At 42.8% G+C, this 19,396-nt stretch overlaps 1 long non-coding RNA gene across 1 annotated transcript; it reads right to left on the bottom strand.

Annotated features, from left to right (window-relative positions):
• Nucleotides 1-3,127: 3,127 nt before the first annotated feature.
• Nucleotides 3,128-6,261, bottom strand: LOC146434944 (uncharacterized). Its single transcript, XR_014853315.1, has 3 exons — nucleotides 6,076-6,261; nucleotides 3,889-4,033; nucleotides 3,128-3,342 (listed from the first exon to the last, which is right to left on the bottom strand). It is a non-coding gene; the product is annotated as an uncharacterized LOC146434944 (long non-coding RNA).
• Nucleotides 6,262-19,396: the final 13,135 nt, after the last annotated feature.

Here is a 19,396-nt window from a genome sequence, read left to right as displayed (position 1 = left end):
AAGCTGATTCTTCAGCAGTGTCTAATCAGTTTAAAACAAATCTGGAAGATGTTACTAGAAGACAAGATGAGATCCAGGCCACAGCAGCCTCTGCATACAAAGAAGTGAAGGATTTTGTTTGAGAATGAAATTAAAGAGGTGGAAACGACTCTTGACATTTTCAACAGGGTTTTAGCTGTGGGTGAGAAGGAGTGAACTACTGGTTTGGGAAAGGGGACTGCTGGTACCTAGAGAAAGGACCTTGGTGTGTCACCTCTGCTGTAGCTACAGAGATATCAGGGAAACAGATCTCCTAGGAAGCAATGGGAAAGTTCCTGTATGTTCACAGCATCGTTCCAGTGCACAAAGAGAACTTACAGAAGGCTGGAGAGCAACTTCTAACAGGGGCCTGTAGTGATAGGACCAGGGGAAATGGTCTTAAATTGAGGAAGGGTAGATCCAGATTAGAGATTAGGAAGAAATTGTTCCCTGTGAGGATGCTGAGGCCCTGGCACAGGGTGCCCAGAGAAGCTGTAGCTGCCCCTGGATCCCTGGAAATGCCCAAGAAGAGGCTGGACAGGGCTTGGAGCAGCCTGGGACAGTGGGAGGTGTCCCTGCCATGGCAGGGGATGGAACTGAATGGTCTTTAAGGTCCTTTCTAACCCAAAGCATCCTGTGATTCCATGATTCATCATAGCCTGGTTAATTCTTGAAAGGAATCCAAATAATTCAGAGGGTAATGATGACAAGAAACAGTTACCTAATAAATCACAGGAGGTGTATACAGAAAAGTTAAATACATACTTTAGATTTATGTAACAACTTCCATCTGAGTCCGTCAGAAGGTTTCCAAAACCAAATGTTTCCATTCCCAACACAGATATCAGGGAGCTCCACATTCATCTTTCAGTGCCTCATCTGGAAACCTCCAGCAGCCCTCGATCACACAGGTATCCTTGAAAAACAGAAACTCTGAAGATTTTCTTTGGGATTTGTTCCTGGAAAGCTCTGTTTCCTTCTGACAGCATGCAGTGAAGGAATAAAGGTAGAAAGACAAACTTTTTTTCCTGTCTGTTGGAACCTGACCTAGCCCACAGGGCAATACCCAATAACGTGGCCAAGGCACACTTTACCCTTGCAGGATTCAGCTGCAAGGACAAGTGGGTCATTTCAGCACCCAGAAAGGGAATGAAAAGAGTTGGAAAAGTGGTAGGGGAGCTGCTGGAACATCCTCTTGCTGCTAACTGAGAAGGTGTTGCAGGGGTAAGAGAAGGATGTGTCTCTGGGAAAGTCATGTGCTGGATTTAAAGCAGAAAACAGAAAATTCCCCCTTATATTAGTTTAAAACCAATCAGATAAGGCATTTTATAGAACAACAGTCACTGGAAAAGGAGTGGAGGATGGGTGGGAAGAGTTGTAGACCCACAGGAAATTCCTCCACCGAGCTGAAGGAAGCCTTCAGTATCTATCATGATTGCAAACTAGAGGGAAGGAGTCAGGAAGTAGCAGGAATGTCCTGCCTTTCTCACAGCTGCCAGTGGGACCTGTGAGTTTCCATTGTCTGCACCAGCACAGATAAACCCTCAGGAGTCCAGGTATCTTCAACCCCAACAGATGCCCCATCAGCCCTTTTCAATTCAGTCCTCATCCATGTTAGAAAGATGAGATTTAAGTTATTTTCTTATTATTAAAGGGGAGAATAATTCCCAGTGACAATGCCTTCCTTATTGCAGGAATTCAGAGTACCAGGATGTATTCCTCATCCTTATCATTTCAGAATAAAACCAACATCTTTTCCCTACAATATTTTGTCCTTGCTGTCTTCTCTTGGAGATCTCTTCCCTCATTCCCTTCACTTTGATCCCTACTTTTGTTTCTGATGGTCATTGGCTCCAAGGGAGCAGAGTTCATCCCCTGCCCTATAGGGCTGCATCTATTAAACCTCCCCAACTTTATTCAAGTAAAGCCTGATGAAACATTCTTTTGCCTGGCATAGGAATTAACCCAATATCTGAGTTGAGACAAATTCCTCTACCTCTCTGTAATTCATCTTTTTCACTTTACATGAGGATTTTTCTCATGGTCTGTGAAGCAGGTCAGATTACGTTAGATACTTTGTCAGTAGCTGAATGGATAGGGTATTATAAACTCTAATTTTCAGTCTCCTGTAACTTATTGTGTATAAAATACTGAAAGATTACAGATCCACTTCAGCTAAACCCCTAAATATCTGCAGCTTAGCTGAGTTTGACCACAGAATCATTACTTTTAGGGCCTGCAGGAACTGGGGCCTGGTGTCCCCTGAGCAGTGTGGGCCACAGAGTTTGAGCTCCCCCTGTTTACCCAGTGAGGTCCTGGGTGACACCTGGATGTTTTGGATTCTTGAATCTTCCTCCTTATACTGCCTGACCCCACAGAACATGTTGAAGCTTATTGCAGCAAACTCTACAGACACTGGATGCAAACCTGTTCAGGTCACTGAAAAATTGGTGTTCTAGCACCATGGTGCATTGTTTTAATTAACACAGAGCATTGTAACATTTTTAATAAAGGCTTTCAGCCTCTTTTCTTTCCTAGAATCATGGAATGGTTTGGGTTAGAAGTGACCTTCAAAGGCCATCTAGTCCAACCGCCCTGTATTGAACAGGGACGTGGTTAACTTGACCAGGCTGCTCAGAGCCCAAGGTCCAAACTGGCCTTGGATGTTTCCAGGGATGTGGCATCCACCACCTGTCTGGGAAACCTTTGTTCATTCCTCCTTCCAAATCAATGATTTCATTTTCTTTCTTCTCTTTGATTCTTTCCCCACTTCACTGTTCCATCAGCAGCAATGGACAGGAAGATCTGGGTGGCCTGAAATGCTCTGTTCACTCTTAGTTTCTCTACTCCCTTCACCCTCAGCAAGATTTCACTTTGCCCACCACAGAAGACTCCCTAACAAAAACTAACACCACAACAGACACTGATTACAATCCTTGCTGCTAAACTAAAATTGCTAAGCTAAATTGCATCCTTAGCTGAGGGAGCAAGGAGAGAGCAGACACACATTGTGACAGGAAAACCTTTGGCTGTTCAAGTTCATCTCATCCCAGCTCAAAACTCTCATGGCTGAAGCCATGCCAGCTGCACTGCTTACCTTGGGAAGAGGAAGAGGGGATGCTGCAAGCTTGGCTGCATCTCTCAGTTTGACTTCCACATCTCCTTCATCTTTGGGAGATGATCCCAAGCAGCTGCTGAATTCTCCATGATGAGGAGCATGGGCTGATTTATCCGGCACTTCCCAGCATGGAAACTGGTCTGCGGATAAGGACCTGAGCCTGCAGCATCTTCCATCAGCACAAAGCATACAACTGTGCGAGAAACCTTTTCATAATCATGAGGAGAAAGAGAGAGAGAGAAAAAAAACAACCCAAATTCTTAAACGTATTCAGACTCAGCTGGAATTCGGACCAAGAGATGGACTAGCTACTTACTTATCCCTCAGGCACATTCACCCCTCTCTATAATTAAGCTCTTGGGCTGTTTTGTTAGTGGTGAGAAGCAGGCTTTGCCAAAAGTCATCTGGCTTTCTCCTTTAGAACACTGACAGGTTTTTTCCCCCCTCCTTGCTAAAGAAAGCTTTCAATTTTCGTTGCTTATGTGCTTTAGGTATAATTATTTTTTTTTTACCTTTCACGGTGTTATTTCCTACCCATAAAATTATACAAAAATGGTCATCAGCGAGCCTGCTGAAAAGACCAGCCACCATACATTGCAGAGAATAACCTTAATATTTATAAAAAAAAAAAAAATAAAGACCATATTTCTTTTAAAGATCTTGCTCTAAACAAACTGAATTATTCATGCATAGAATTGTACAGCATTAGAACACCTGTTTTCAATCATGCATAATGTAAAATCACTCATTACCTCACAAGAGCCTCTACATCTCCAGCAATCAAATGGCATTGAAACAGCGGAACAGGTGCTTGGCAGGTGGATCCAAACAGATGTTTTAGGCTTGGTTGTCTTTTCTTGTACAGGTGTGGTGATCTTGTTTTCAACGGCATAATTGCTATTTGAATAGGTGATATTTAATTCTTACATGCTTTAATATTTATTTTTGCTTCTTCAATTCCTTTTTTTTTCCCCACTTTGCGAGCTGCACAGGCTTGAAGCAGCTTATGAGATGTGGGAAAGCTCCGGGCTGAAACGTGAGCGTTGCAGTGGAAAGTACAGTTCCTCTTATTCAGACCTTCATGCCACAAATTCTCACCAGGAGACTCTGTCCTTTTTCCAGACAACTTTCACAAAACCACTGCAGAGACCTCCAGAATCTCAACCAGCATTCCCTTTCTGAAGGGTATTTGAATGTTGGATGTATGGAAGTATGATAAACCTTCACGAAGACAATAAATCAAACAGGAAATGGAGAAGATCTCTGCATGTTTTTCCAGGATTCAGTGATGCACTATTTAAATGTGCCTAAAAACTCCAGCAGACTTAGTACACTGATGTTGTGAAGGAGAAATACATCACTGATGGAGGGCAGGGGTAGGTTAGAGATTATGAAGGAATTCTTCCCTGTGAGGGTGGGCAGGCCCTGGCACGGGGTGCCCAGAGAAGCTGTGGCTGCCCCTAGATCCCTGGAAGTGTCCCAGGCCAGGTTGGACAGGGCTTGGAGCAGCCTGGGATAGTGGAAGGTGTCCCTGCCATGGCAGGGGGTGGAATGGGATGATTTTGAAGGTCCTTCCCAACCCAAACCATTCTAGGATTTGATGGTTCCAGACCTTGACTCTGCTTCTCAAGCTCCTGCTTTTCCTGTGAGCCCCATGGGAGAGGGATGCAGACCAGACTATGACTTTCCTAAACCAGGCTGTGTACCTGGCACTCTGCAAAAGCTGCAGAAAGCATTGAACCCCCAGGGAAAGAAAAAATAAAAAGGCAAAAAATTGACATCTTCCCCTTTGGAATTTAGAGAAAACTAATCAACAGAAAATGAATCAAACAAAAATGAAACAACAAATGAATCAGTGGCCAAAAAGTATTTTGGTGCTCATCACCTTCAAGCACCATTACTGGCTGGGCGAAGCCGACGTGTTCCCACTCCTACTTCAGTTTTCAACAGCAAAGTGGCAAGCCATTAGAAACAGCTTTAAACTTGGCACCCTGACCAGCATCTCAGACCAGCCAAGGACTGCAAACCCACGGTGACAGTTTATTACTCTGACATGTCACCTGTCCCCAGGCTGTGTTTGCTCCTCGTGGTCAAACCCTGCAGGCACAGAGGGGTGAACATGGGTGCAGTGACCCAGAGTGGTGCCACACAGGTGTGCTCAGAGGAAAACAACTCCTGGTGGTTAGAATGTGATGCTTGCAGGCTGTAAACAACTGACTTGTTTTGTGCCAAACCATCATGTGTCAAGGACCAGAGCAGTAACATTTTGGGACCACAATGTGCTACCATTGAATTATTATTCCCTGGGAGGGTGGGGAGGCCCTGGCACAGGGTGTCTAGAGAAGCTGTGGTGCCCCTGGATCCCTGGAAGTGTCCCAGGGCAGGCTGGACAGGGCTTGGAGCAATCTGGGACAGTGGAAAGTGTCCCTGTCCATGGCAGGGGGTGGAAGGAGATGATCTTTGAAGTCCCTTCAACCCAATTTGTACAAACATATAATTCAATTATTATGCCTCAGCATACCATATTAATTAACTGTATTTTTCAGTGTCAGAGATCTCGTTTTTCTTTGAGTGTAAGCATTTCATGGTATTTTTAAGCAAGAATGGTAAAAGAATCTGATTCCCCTAATCAAGGGATTTATTCTGGATTTTCCTCACTGAAATAGGTACTCATTTGCTAGGGTTGAAAGAACAGTTAACGAATCTGTCCTGAACCAAGTATGACAGAATTTAGATGACACTATCACAGTAACAAGTAGGGTATCAAGACTGATAAGGACACATAAATATGTACATGCATATATCTATACAGCTCATACTTACAAAGACAAAAAGTACCTCCAGCATTCATATATGTGCTTATTAAATTTTTAAAAATTCAAAAAAAAACATGTAGGAAAAATATCTGATCAAATGTTCTACCAGTCCATGGTTCTTACCTGTTCAAAGTGAGCACACGCCCCAAAACAGAAACTTCCAGAAACAGCAGGTGCCTGCAGAGACCTCTCTACAACCTCCTTCACTCCAGTACTTCATCCTTCTTCTGGGCTCCCTCTGAGGTAAACAAATAGTCAGAAGGCCCCATTCCCAGCTGAAAAGCTCCAGAAAACCTCCCTCCAGGACATTTCCTCAGAGACTGTGAAATTCTTGTATTTCTGGGTCACACATCCAGCAGGACAGAAGTTACTTCAAATACAAGAACAGCAAAGAGAAACAAAGGATGAATCAGTGTATCCAGGATGAAATTAAAGCTCAGCAAACACTTCCCAAATTCCATTAGGGATTATTTTCTGAACATTTTTCTTTCTTAGGAGAAAATATAAACTCTTACCTTTGACACAACAGGTCCATCTCATAGCTCCAGCACAGCCTCAGCATCTACTGATGTCTCCCAGTGCTCCTCCTTTGACCTCCCATCCAGCCCCAGGTACTGGAGCTCATCTTTAACCCAGGATGAGGTGGTTTGGGTTGTTTTTGAACATTTCCACAAAGAGCTGTTTGATCTGGAGTGCTGCCTCCAGGAAACAGAGCTGCTCTCGTCCTCCTCTTAAGAACTTTTGACCACTTTTTGCTGCAGGATCTTTTCCCACATCCTTGTCTCCATGACCGGGCTTCAAAGGACACCGTGCTCTTCCCTTTTTACAGCCCTCACCAGCTCTACACCTCCTGGCTCAGGATGGGTCTGTGCAGCTTTTCTCCACGATATCTTTCCGTTCGTTCCTCACATTTAGTTTGTGTCTCAGCTAATCACAGAGAAAGCATGGATTGGCCTCTCCAGGATGCTTCGGATCAATTTTCTTCTCGCATGAAGCGTAAATTATTAATAACACCAGGCGCTCAAACCCAACTTGCTCCCAAAGTTTCACGCAGTTTACAAAAAATCTAAATGGATTAATAGCTCTGAAAGATCAGTAAGTCCAAGCTGTGTAAATTCCAGGTGGGAGAGAAACTCCTTGAGATAAAAAAACTTCTAATGAAAAACATCTTTTTTACTTATGGGCCAGTAACAACTCTTTTGTGTCTGAGGCCTAAGAAATTATTTAATATCAGTGTGGCTCTGCATATTCACCAATAAAATGGTCCTGTTGCTCTTCTCAGGCAGATGTTAACAGGGAACTATAAACTAAGGGAAAAAATTAAAAGCTTTTTGCCCAGGTGCAATGTGCTCTCCCGATCTCACTTAACTGAGATGAGCTTTGAGGTCTCTTCCAATCCAAACCCCTCTGTGATTCTGTGATTCTACCAGAGAATGACATTGTAAATTGCTCAGAGGAAAGGTACAATGTTGCAAAATTCAAGAAGCCAGTGACATTCTGGGGTGAATTAAGCCCATTTCCATGTGGTTTAGGCCCTCTGACTCCTGCTTTACCTCTCCATCAGCATGGAGGCATCATCCATGTGGAGACTGAAAGCAGACACTGGGAACAGTTATTTCAACTGCTTCTGTATGCAAAGATATGTTTAAACACATGAGTGTTTATATAGATATACACATGTGCTCACACATATATACAGAACCATGGAACCACAGAACAGTTTGGGGTGGAAGGGACCTTTGAGATCATTCAGTTTCAACCTCCTGATAGAAGGAGACACCTTCAACTATCCCAGGATGCTTCAAGCCCCATCCAGCCTAGGCTGGAACACTTCCAGGGATCCAAGGGCAGCCACAGCCTCTGTAGGCAACCTGTGCCAGGACCTCACCCTTCTCTGAGTACAAAATTTCTTCCTAACCTCTAATCTAAACCTAACCTCCGTCCTAAAGCCCTTCCCTCTTGTCCTATTGACAAGGGGACATTATAAATAAGATGCACTAATCCCACATTTTTACATAAAAGGGAACAGTGCTCAATCCCACACCCCAGGCAAACCCCCAGCACTGACTCCCCCAATTTCCCCTGACGGCAGAGGGGCTTTGGCTGCCCTGGCAGCTCCACTTTCAGCCCGACAGCTGTGGATCCCAGGTGGTCTGACATTTGAGAGAGGGGCTGCAGGGGAGATGGAAGGTGTTTTAGGGGAGAAGGAGGCTGCGAATAACACTGAGCCCTCATCCAGATGGAATCATTCACAGAACAACCTGGGATACTCTATTACTGTCCATATGCCTCCCAGGTCTCCAAAGGCCACACTCCATTGATTTATTAGAAATCTGCTTTCTTTCCCCCCAGCGTTGGTTCTTTCCAAAACAGGGCATAATGTGGGATTTACTACCATCTGAAATGCTCCTTTTTAAAAATCAGCTCCTCGCATAAGCTGGTCTTCAGAAATGCTCCAATAAACACCAGATTAGAGAGCATTTCAGGACGGGAGCCCCCTCTTTATGTAGCCTTTAAACAAATTTCTTCCTGCCACAATGAGTGATAAAACATTTTATAGGGCATTTCTATGATAAGTAAATGGCTGAAGGCACGGCACCAGTAGAATTAAAGCCACCAGATATAACTCTGCTAACAGTCTGCCTTACCCTTATTTCTTCCTTTTGCATATAAGCCTGGAAGAATTATTTTATTGTTTTAGCACTGCAAACAGTTGTTATTAGTGTATCTTATTTATAGTCAGTTCTTTGAGGCACTATAGTAATATAGAAAAATATCAGTTATTTCATCACACTGGTGAATTTAATGAACCTGAAGGTGTGTGTTATTTTAGCACTTGCTGCAGCTCCTGTGAAAACCCAATGGTGCTAAAATCTGTAAACCTGTCACTGCTTAAGTAATAACCTTGTTAAAAGCATCTTCATTTAACTTATTTCAGCTTTTGCAGAATGCAGGTTTTATTTTATCAGTGCAGGGAATAGGTGTTTCCAACCAAACCACTTATTGTAAATATAGTTAATTGTAGTTCATTAATTTATTCTCAGTGTTATTGCTTTTATTTTAACACTTAGTTTAAATTAAGCATTGTCTAGAATTGAGTTCCCATTTTCGATTTTTTTTAAACAAACTCTTAATTTATATAAAATATCTTTGGTTAGAACAGTAAATTTTATTCTGCAATATGGAAAATGCTCTTTGCATTCATTAATATCCCTTTATGCTGCAAGAAATGAGCTTTCTTCCTTAAGAGCAGACAGGAAAACAAAATGAGATTCTTTTTTTAATCTTACCACTGTGAAATTGGGCTTCTTCCTTTCATTTAAAAATATAGAGAAAATGAAATATTGATGGCATGTGATCCAAATTATCAATTGATCCCTGCAAAACTACATCTACAATTATCGAAATCCTGGCAATAAAAAAATGGGAACTCCCTGCTATTTAGCACCATTCAGCAGAAAGACAAGTGTAATTTGCACCATCACTTTTTTTATAGCACCAATGATACTTCCTATATTATTACACCATGGAGTTGTTTGTGACAAATGATAAAAGTATCAGGTTCCCAGTAAATTATCACAAGGTGGGCAATTATCCATCCATTAGTATTTTTTGTCTTTGAGACCTGCTGTGCTCCCTGGCAGACACATCTTGGGGATACAGACCTCAAAAATGGTGCTGAATGCCAAAAGGGACCCGAGCTCTTCATGGCAGAGGGCCTACAGTAAAATCCCAAATATGCTGGCTGCTTTGAAGGAATTATCAGCATTAGCTATCCAGGATGCTTCCTTTAGATTGTCATTTCATTGGGAGGTTTGTTGGTTTTTTTTGTCCCCATAATTTAGCTCTCCTACTCGGTGTGTTTCTGTTTCAGTGTTTATTGATCTGTGCTTTGGAGTGGGGCTGTGACTAATTTAAATCAGGGCATCGTCATCCAAGAGAGTGTGACATCCCCAACCAGGCACAAAGCTGACCTGGGTTATTTCATCACTCCTCATCACAGCTTTCTGCCCTAATCAGTCTTGATTTAAGTTTGCAAACAAGTTAAAAATGTAATTCTCTCTATCCTTTCTTGTGGTTTTGGTGCCAAAACCCCTCAGGGGGGTGACAAAGCCATGCAGACCCCTAGGTAGGTCCTACACAGCAAACAGGAAGGATAATGCAGGAATTACTCCATACCTGGATGCTGGAAGCAAGGATGGGTGAGAGCAGCCAGCAGGCAGCCCTTGAGATTGAAATGAGGAATAGAAGTGGGGCTGAAGGCATCAGCATCCCCCAGTGCCTCTCAAAGCCAAGGTGGGAACACCCAGACCAGGATAAAACACTCAGATCTGCTCTGCTGCTGGCCAAAGAGGTGAGGGGTAGGAGGAGGAAATGCACACTGCCTACATTTTGTGTCTGCATCTGGGTCATTCCACCCAAAAATCAGTCTTGTCTCAAGCCAGAGCAGTGTCAATGTGCCCTGGGAGCTACAGCAACAGGAGGAAGAGGAGGGAAGCCAAGCTGCCTTGCCTGACCACAGCACCAGGATTTAGGGCAGAAGTTAGGATGCTTCAAATCCCAACAGCTGCAGTGTGTCTGCAGGATCTGAGAAACCAGACAAAGCAATTGAAAAAGAATCCAGTTGTTTAAGCTTAGGCTGGGATTGTGTTTGTGTTTGTTTTGCTTGTAACCTTTCGTTTCCAGCCTTCCAGCTAAAAGCCTGACCTTACATCTTGCTTAATAAACCTTTTAAAATAGCTTTATTTTATCATCCAGCCTGGCCCGTGCTGCAGGGAGGATGGATGGGAGGGAATGGGTGAAGCTGTGGAGGTGCAGAGGCACATCCCAAGGTGCTGGGTGGAAGCTGAGGTGTGTCCTGCTCTGCTGCCAACAGGAGCAGTGGGGAAATGCCATTCTAGAGAGCCATGAGCACCCCTGTTGAGGATTAGACAGTCAGGAGAGATTCTCTGCTAAATCACCTCAGAATGCATTCAGTGGAAGGAATACAGATGTCTGGAAGTGTGCATAAAAGGATCGAGCTGATAAAGATCAAATGTGATTTAGATACAGAAGCAAACCTGCAAATGCAAGGGTTGTTTTGGAGCCTGGAGCCCTGGGATCTTCCCTGCTGCAGAGCCAGAGCTCCATGAGCCCAGTTTGGTGTGGGTCAGCATCACTGCACCTCTGGAGCTCCTGACAAGCTCCTTCATTCCTCCCTGACTCAGTGGATGAAACTGCATCACAAGCTCCTTCCTATCCTGGACTCAGCTATGTCTGCTGGTAGAAGAAATTTTGAGCCTTTTCTGCTCCAACCCCAAAAAAATTTCCAATAACAAACATCCCTCCTGTCTCCAGGAGTCCTTGTCTTGCTCTGACATCCTATGCTGCTGCCACAGTTCACAGAGAGTAAAGGAAAGCCAAGCCCAACACACACAAGGTAGCTCCCAGTTTGATGATCAGGTGCTGAATTCAGCAGTGGGAGAGAGGATGGGGAAAAGGAAAACAGATATCACCATTCCTTCGGACTCTGCAGCACAGGGAAGCCCAAGAGAAAAGCTGGGAAAGGAGATTCTCCTTTCTGAAAACCAGCATAAACCAACCCAGTGATGGGTTTTATACCCTTTTATACCATATTGATTTCAGGTGGTTCATAGCTAAACCTATTTATCCCCAGAGCTGATAAACAAAATAATTCCAGGTAGAATTTCACATTATTTCTTTGCTCTTTTCACAATCTAAAGGCAGCACAACATATTTCTCTATCCATCGCTAGTACCAAACAGGAGTAAAGCCAATATTATGTTTATGGCTGTAGTGCTAAAAATGTAAGATTAAATTTAAAATTATGGAGCAGAACATTTGAATTTAAGAAGATTTTTCATTAAGCCAGCATACATTTATCCCTCACACTGACACAGTGGTAATAGCAATTTGACCCACATAACTTTTTTGTTTCTTAAGTTATACTATTACAGACCAATTACACGTCCTTTAAAGAAATGTTATTAATTATTGAAACATTAAAAAGCTGAAGTCATTGTTTTTGTGCACTTAGCATAGCTTTTAAGACAGATTATAGGGAGAGAATCTTTTGGTAGATAGTCTTAAAATATTCACCAGTGCTGGAACAATTTAATGAAATTCACATTTATTTCAAGGATTTTTTTAATTAAATCTATTGGTTGTTGGTATCCGTAAACCCTTAAGAATAAACACCTGCAGTGTTTTATTATGTAAAAAGGTAGTTTAATTGCATCATATTTATCACAGACAAATCAAGCCCTATTCAGAAGATAATAATGACACAGTAATTGGACCAGTAATTGGTTCAGGATGATTCAATATTGTACTAATAATCATAAATACAACTGTCTCCTGCTTTGGTACAAGGCTGACACTATATTACAGATTGGATTTGGTGCAATAAATATCCATGAACTGGGTCCAGTAGTGCCCAGGTCTTTAGTTCAACTGCCTTAGTTAATAACAGGTATCTAATAATGCATCCTACATGAGCAATCGCTCCTAGGAGGGAAACACAGGGAATATTGTTTCTTTCTGCATATAGGAATGCCTGGAAGAGGCATCCTGACAGCAATATTCCTTTGCCTCCTTGTGTTAGGTGTTGCCATTTGTTCAGAGATGTTTCCACTCCAGGTAAAGCTGGTCATGCTCAGAGCCAGTTGTAAAATAGATCTGTTTGGTTAAATCCTTGATTTTCTTTGGCTTTTCTCTTATTTATTTGCATTCCTGACAGCTGGAGAAACGTCACGCTCCAAAGTGGCACAGTTTTTCAAAAATTCCCAACATTTGCCCTCAAACCTCCCTGGAGAAACAGAAGGTTGGGTAAGATAACCCAAAACTGGGCACCCCAAAATCCACAGCAGGCAGGAGATACACACACTGTGGTTTGTCCCACTGGGCCATGGACCTCTGGGGTGGCCACTGATGAGCCCCTGTGGGCTACCAGACCCCAGCAAACCCCTGGAATCTCCTGGGCTTATATTCCTCACAGAAATCAGTACTGATGTTCCTTGCTTTAACTCTACTTTTTTCCTGCATTTTCCATACTTTCCCTGTCTGATCCAGAGAACCACCATCCAAAGTGAGGGGTTTGCCTTACTCCCTGCTGCCTGCCTGGCACCACAGGGGTCTTACTGCAGCATTTTGGCAAGCCATGCTTCCTATTTCAAATGGGAATGGTTTTCCCTTATAAAACCTAAGATTTTTTTTCTTATGTGAAAACACATATTGAAAATAATAATAATAAAAAGACCTTTTTTGGTTCCTTGGCTTCACTGAATGTGACATGTGACAATTAGTTCAGAGCTTCCCAAACACAGACAGTCCAAAATAAAATTACTTACAAAAAGAGTGCTCGTATTTGTTTTTCAGCTGTTAAAAAGAGATGTCAGCATTTCAAAGACTCCACAGCTTCACTGGGTTTCACCTGGATCTTTGACCACAGTTTTCCAGATTGTCCTGATATGATTTGAGCACCTGCTTAACTTTGTGTTGTCATGATTTCCTTATCATGTTAATTAAAATGTTAATTATGGTATGACATAAATCGGCATATTGGTATCCAGCTTTAATCTACTTTTTTTTTGCTCTGTGCATGAATATAGAATTTTTGGGAATATGACAATATAGAAATAAAGTATGGGAATGGAAATTTAGAAAATATTGAATTTTTAATTTCTTGACTAGTGCAAGGAGGGGGGAGTGGAAATCTAATGAAGCCAACACAAGAGCCTGGTGGCAAAGGGCAGCTGGTGGGAGGTGGCAGCCCTGTGGCCAATTTCTTGTTTATGGAGGGTTGATACAGTGAAAAATGGAGCTCAAACCCACTCACATGGCATTTAATGATGGCTGTGAAAATCGGCCCTGCCACTGCCGCATTCAGCACGCGCTCCCCGGACCCTCAGCACTGCTCCCTCGCCAGGGCAGGGCCTTTCAGAGGGAGCCAAAAGGGAGTGGAGCCTCATTATCCCCAAAACAATGATCTTTATTCACCAGACACAAAAACTTGCTTTTCATCAGCGCATTGTACGGCGCTGAGCTGGAATAGAGATAACACAGCGCCTTTATGGTCAGGACAAAAGCTCAGGATCTGTGCTCCTGGCTTGGAAGGATGCCCTCAGCACCCTACACCGATGGATTTGTAGGAATTTACCTCTTTTCCTTTAATTTCTCTGCCCTGGAGGGAGGAGCAGCCAGGCCCAGGTAGCAGCCCAAGGTGGAAAGTGTGATGCTGATGCACAGACATGGCACCACTGCCTGATTCTGCTTCTCCTGGATGCTCCACCCTTCTGGCTGACCCCTCCACCCCAAAACACAGCACCTGAAAGCTGCAGGGAAGAAGGGATGTGAGGAATGCAGGCAGAAGAAGAGACAACTCGCATTACAGGAAGTACTTGGGGAAAACTCTGAAGACACTTCAGCAGAGCAGCCCTGGTGTGAGCACTAAGGCTGAAGGCAACCTGTACAAATGAAATTCCATTGCAGGATGGCACTGGGAGACCAATTCCCCCATAATGGAGTCAAAGGGATGGAGCCCAAGCACACCAGTAAGGTGGCAACCAGGGGAAGGCACACAACACCAAACCATCCCTTTTAATTTTTTTTTCCCTTGATGCTCCATCCCCAAGCCATTTCTTTTCCTTTCGCCTGAGTCTCTCTTACCTTAGCCTTGCACAGGGAGGAGGGAAAGGTGAGAAGACAGGAGAGCTATCGCTGTGCACAGCCAGGCAGGCAGGCAGCAGAGGTAGATGAACAGAATGTGTTGAAAGCATCATGATCCAGCGCCAGGAAATAACAGTTAGCATATCCCTGAATGACATTTACAGGAAACCTATGTTTCCTTTTCAGGGCCATAAGCTTCAACAAACTGGTGTGTTCAGTCAGCCCTTCCCCATGTACAGTATGGATGCCACAATTTTCTCAGCATATGCTCAGCTGCGTCCTTCTGATGGCATCCATGTTGGCGCCTTTCCATCTATAGGCATGGAGGGATGTCTTCATCTTCTGCAGGAGTCTGGGGCTACTGCCAAAGGCAGGGATCCAAGCACCGCAGGCAAGGAAAGTGGATCATTTTGGTTCCTGAATAAGGATTAGGCTTTGCAACACCTGAGCAGCGAAAATCCTGCAGAGCCTTGGTGGCCGGAGCCAGGAAACGCCGCGGTTCTGCGGAATATTGCTGAGCCGAGCCCTATTTAACCAAGGTGAATGTTTGCTGAAGAGCAAATTAGAGGAAATTTAGGAAACAAATGGCAAATAGGCAAGCCACATGTGATGTCCGTGTAAAGGCTTCGGTGGGTTTGGCTCTGGTGTTTTCTCAACGTGTAATAGATAACACCTTAGTTATCTTAGCCCTCTTGCAGCTCTCACCTAAGGAAAAACCACACAGCCTTCACTCCAAGAATTCCTTTGCTTGTGTGAGGCAGAGATCCCTTTGATCTTTTGTTATATATGCTGAGGAGCCCAGTTATACACCATCCTAAGCACCAGCACTAGTCAAATCCTTTTATTATTTACTTCTTTATTTTTAATCACAAACAGAAAAAAATCATCTTTCTATTTTCCCCCGGAAGCTTATCCATTTCTTGTGTTTTCAGAGTGTGGGCCAAAATGTACTTTTCTTGCTGGAGAAAGGAGGATTTCACTGAAGTAAACAGGATACCCAGAATTAAGGGCAGGATTTTGTCTACACACTGTTTTATCCAATCTACATTTATCGTCTCTAATACACTTAGGAGAGAAGAAGGGAATTTATTTGGATATTAAATGGCCCTGGAAATCATTCTCAACAAGGAATAAAACATTCCCTTTACATAAAATCACATTATAGAAAAAGTGTTCAAGTTAATTTAAGGGGGAAATTTAGAAAACAAAAGCCAAGTCACAGCCACACACACACACAAACTCGCCTCGCTCCTGCTTGGGGAAGAGAACTAAAATATTTCCTCTCCCCCTCTCTGGCCAGCTCGTTTTACAGAAATGAGAAGGTAACCTTATCGATCAGCAGTGCATAAAAGCCAGGCATACACAAAGCAGGGAGAGGTGGGTGATATAGATGAGAATTAAAAGTGTTTTTATGGCTCTGCACCTGATCGGGAAAAAAAAATATCTTTTCGGCTCAAACACATGAAAGTTGTCTCCTACTCTTTAAGCCATTTTTCACCTCTTTCTTCAAACACGTGCTTTGCCCAAAGAAATGATGACAACACATGGCTAATTAACAACAAAGAATAATTGAACTATGGCTCTAACTATCTACCTTTAAATCAAAGGAAGAAGGCAACCAATACTAAAATTTAATCTGTCCTCTGGGGCTGGAGACAGCTTACAGGTTCAAGTCAGATAGCAAATGTAGCTAAATGGCAGTCAGAAAAGATCATGTGACTGGGGGCTAAAAACTAATTAATCTCCATAAAGCTGTAAGTGAGGTAGGTAAGATGACTTGAAATCTGATTACATTATTGCATTTAAGGAGGGAAAATGCAGCATGTATTTTTCATGTTGATTTTAACCACCTGAGCCCTTAATGACATTTTGTACCTTGAAAGAAAACTCATATTTCATTTATATTTTAAAAGACTTACAAAGATGCTATTGTCATCTGAACAGAATTTACAAATTTAGTCTAAATAATGCTGCTATGAATCACAGGGAGTGGATTTCTAAACTTTTTATATCTGGTGTCAGACAGAAGATTCCATGTAACTATGGGAAGCCATAAAGCCAATCATTTAACAAAAGCTGAAATAAATCTAAGGGAAAGAATAATTTTACTATATACTCAAATAGAGGAGGAAAAACGACTTTGCATTCTGACTGCTGAGGATGCACATGCATTGCTCCTCTGATTTTTAAACAATTTCCAATGCTAAATTCTGAATTAGTGGGAACACAGCATTGATTATGATTTCTATTATTTATAAATCGCTACACAGAAAAAAAATAACAAACAAGCAACAAAAAAAAAAACCCAAGCAAATTTAAAAAATCTAGGTGGGAGGGAGACCCAGTTCAATGAATTTAGTCAAATTATGCATGGAATTGACACACTTAAATATAATATTTTTAATGGTGTAGGACAGATGTTAGAATATAAGATAGAGCAAGGGGAAATGGCCTCAAGTTTCTCCAGAGGAGGTTCAGGTTGGATATTAGGAAAAATTTCTTCTTTGAAAGGGGGGATAAACATCGGAACAGGCTGCCCAGGGCAGTGGTGGAGTCAGCAGCCCTGGAAGTGTTCAAAGCACGAGTAGGTGTGACACTTTGTGACCTGGTTTTGGAGGCCTTTTCCAGCCTTAATGATTCTGTGAACAGAAAGGAAGAGAGAGAGGGAACAGAAAACTGTCACCACGTACCAAGCTGAAACCAACCCTGAAGTTAATTTTGGAGGTTTTAGTCATGGCTATGGACCGCTGTGCATAATCTCTGCTCCTTGTGCAGCAGCATCCATGTTAATATTACACACTGGAAAACACCACAGACACACCAAAAAAAATTAAAACAAACCTACAAGCAGAGGCATTATCAGACTCAATTATATGTTCTGAGATTCAGTACCAGCAGTACCTGACAGCCTGTGCAGAAGGCTGAGACAGGGACAGCTTTACGTGATAAAAACCTGTACTTTTAAAATGTTCATAAAATACTTGATATATACTGCTGAACAAGTATATAGTGGCAATAAATAAACAGCATTTAACTTAACAAGCACACATTTATAGGTATAATAATGGCATTTTGCACTTCTGCAACACCTTTGATCCCAGAATTTCCGAGTCCTTTGCAAGGATTAATTAATTAAGCTCCAACACGCCCCTGCACCAGATGTCATTAAAATACTTTTTATGGCCTACAAATTCTACGAAAGACATGCTTGTATTTCATGTCTTATTGTGCCTCCTACCCAAAGCAATTACTTTTCTCCTCACTTGGCTGTGTGGTGGATGGGAAATGATGATGGGGTCCTCCTGCCCCATTGGGCTGGGAGATTCCCTGGCAAATTTGAGTCTCTTCTTGATGATCAGGAAATTCAGGAGGTTCACACCTGTGTAAATTTGGGGAGTTCATGCCATGCACCCTTCCTTCAAGCAGCTTTGCCTGTCTTGCTCCTAAAGCCTCAGATTTTCCTTCCCTGCCTCTTGTGTTGCTCTTCGCTGCGACTGATCTCCCTGAAATGCTCAAGGATTTTGCAATTTTGCTATTTAGAGTTAAGAAGACATTTTTCCCACATGGTGAAACTGCCATGTGGCTGTAAAGTGCCCCCACACCCCACACCCCCTCCCCTTCCCCTGCTTTTTCTCTCAGGAACCAAATCATTACACTTCTTACATCTTTATCCCCGGTTTTGCCAGAACCCAACATGAATTACAGTTCAAACCCTACTTGCGAGTGATTTAAGGTAGAGCAACTTGGCAGTAAAACTTGCAGGGTGAGAGAGTGTGTTTGTAAAGTCTGGCACAGATGGATTCACCTCCTTGCATGAACCCTTAGCCTCGATGGGAAGAGACAGAACATGGAATCAGCTCCCAAAACCCGTCCTCTGCTTATCATGCTTATCTGGAGCTGGCAGTGCATCCTTTCCTGGACTGTGATTAGGGGAAAACTCCCACACGGAGCAAAGTTTGGCTCTGTGACTTATTAGACTTAGGAGAAGCTACACAGACAGCTGAATTAAGGATTTTATTGCTGTTGGGCTCTTCCTAACACCTCTTTCTCTTCCCTCCTGCTTCCAGCAGTGGACTGTCAGGTACCTAATGAGATCACAGTGATTGTGACGAGGTTGATTCAAAATGCTTCTCTACCTTATCCACTATTTGCAGAAAAAGGTTGTGTCTCCTGGCCAGCAGCAAAATTTGAGCAAAATTAGCCAATGGCTTAAATTACTGGATCATATGAGTAAACAAATCCATAGACAATGACAAGCACATCAACTCCTAAAAACACACCTGACAATATTTTAATGTCACTTATATCAGAAAACCTTAGGCTGATGGCCTCCTGACCTATCTATATTTTGTCCTGAAAATAAAACCCTTAAAAGGAGCTTATAAAAATACAGAGACTAACTTTTTAAATAGGCAGGTAGTTACAGGACAAGGGGGAATTTTTTAAACTAAAGGGGGAAGATCTGGATTAGATGTTAGAAGGAAATTCTTGACTGGAAAATATTAGAAAAAGTTTCCCAAATTCCTCAAAACACACAGAGAAGGATCTCGAGACCCACCAGTCACTCTGATGGCAAAATAACCCTCCCAGGGGGACAGGACTGTGGTGACTTGATGATTTGGTGACACACATCCACAACTATCCAGGACATTTTTACCACCCCTCTGGTAGATCCTAGGCTCTCACCGAGCAGGTATCTCCTGACATTTCCTTCCCTGTATAATTATTCCTCATGGTGGTGGGCACAGTCTGAGCATTCCCTTCATCTGAGCTGCGT

The sequence above is a fragment of the Lichenostomus cassidix genome, chromosome 7 (assembly GCF_008360975.1).
Source record: "Lichenostomus cassidix isolate B80296 chromosome 7, HeHo_3.0, whole genome shotgun sequence".
NCBI classification, from domain to species: Eukaryota; Metazoa; Chordata; class Aves; order Passeriformes; family Meliphagidae; genus Lichenostomus; species Lichenostomus cassidix.
This window is presented reverse-complemented; position numbering and strand designations above follow the sequence as displayed.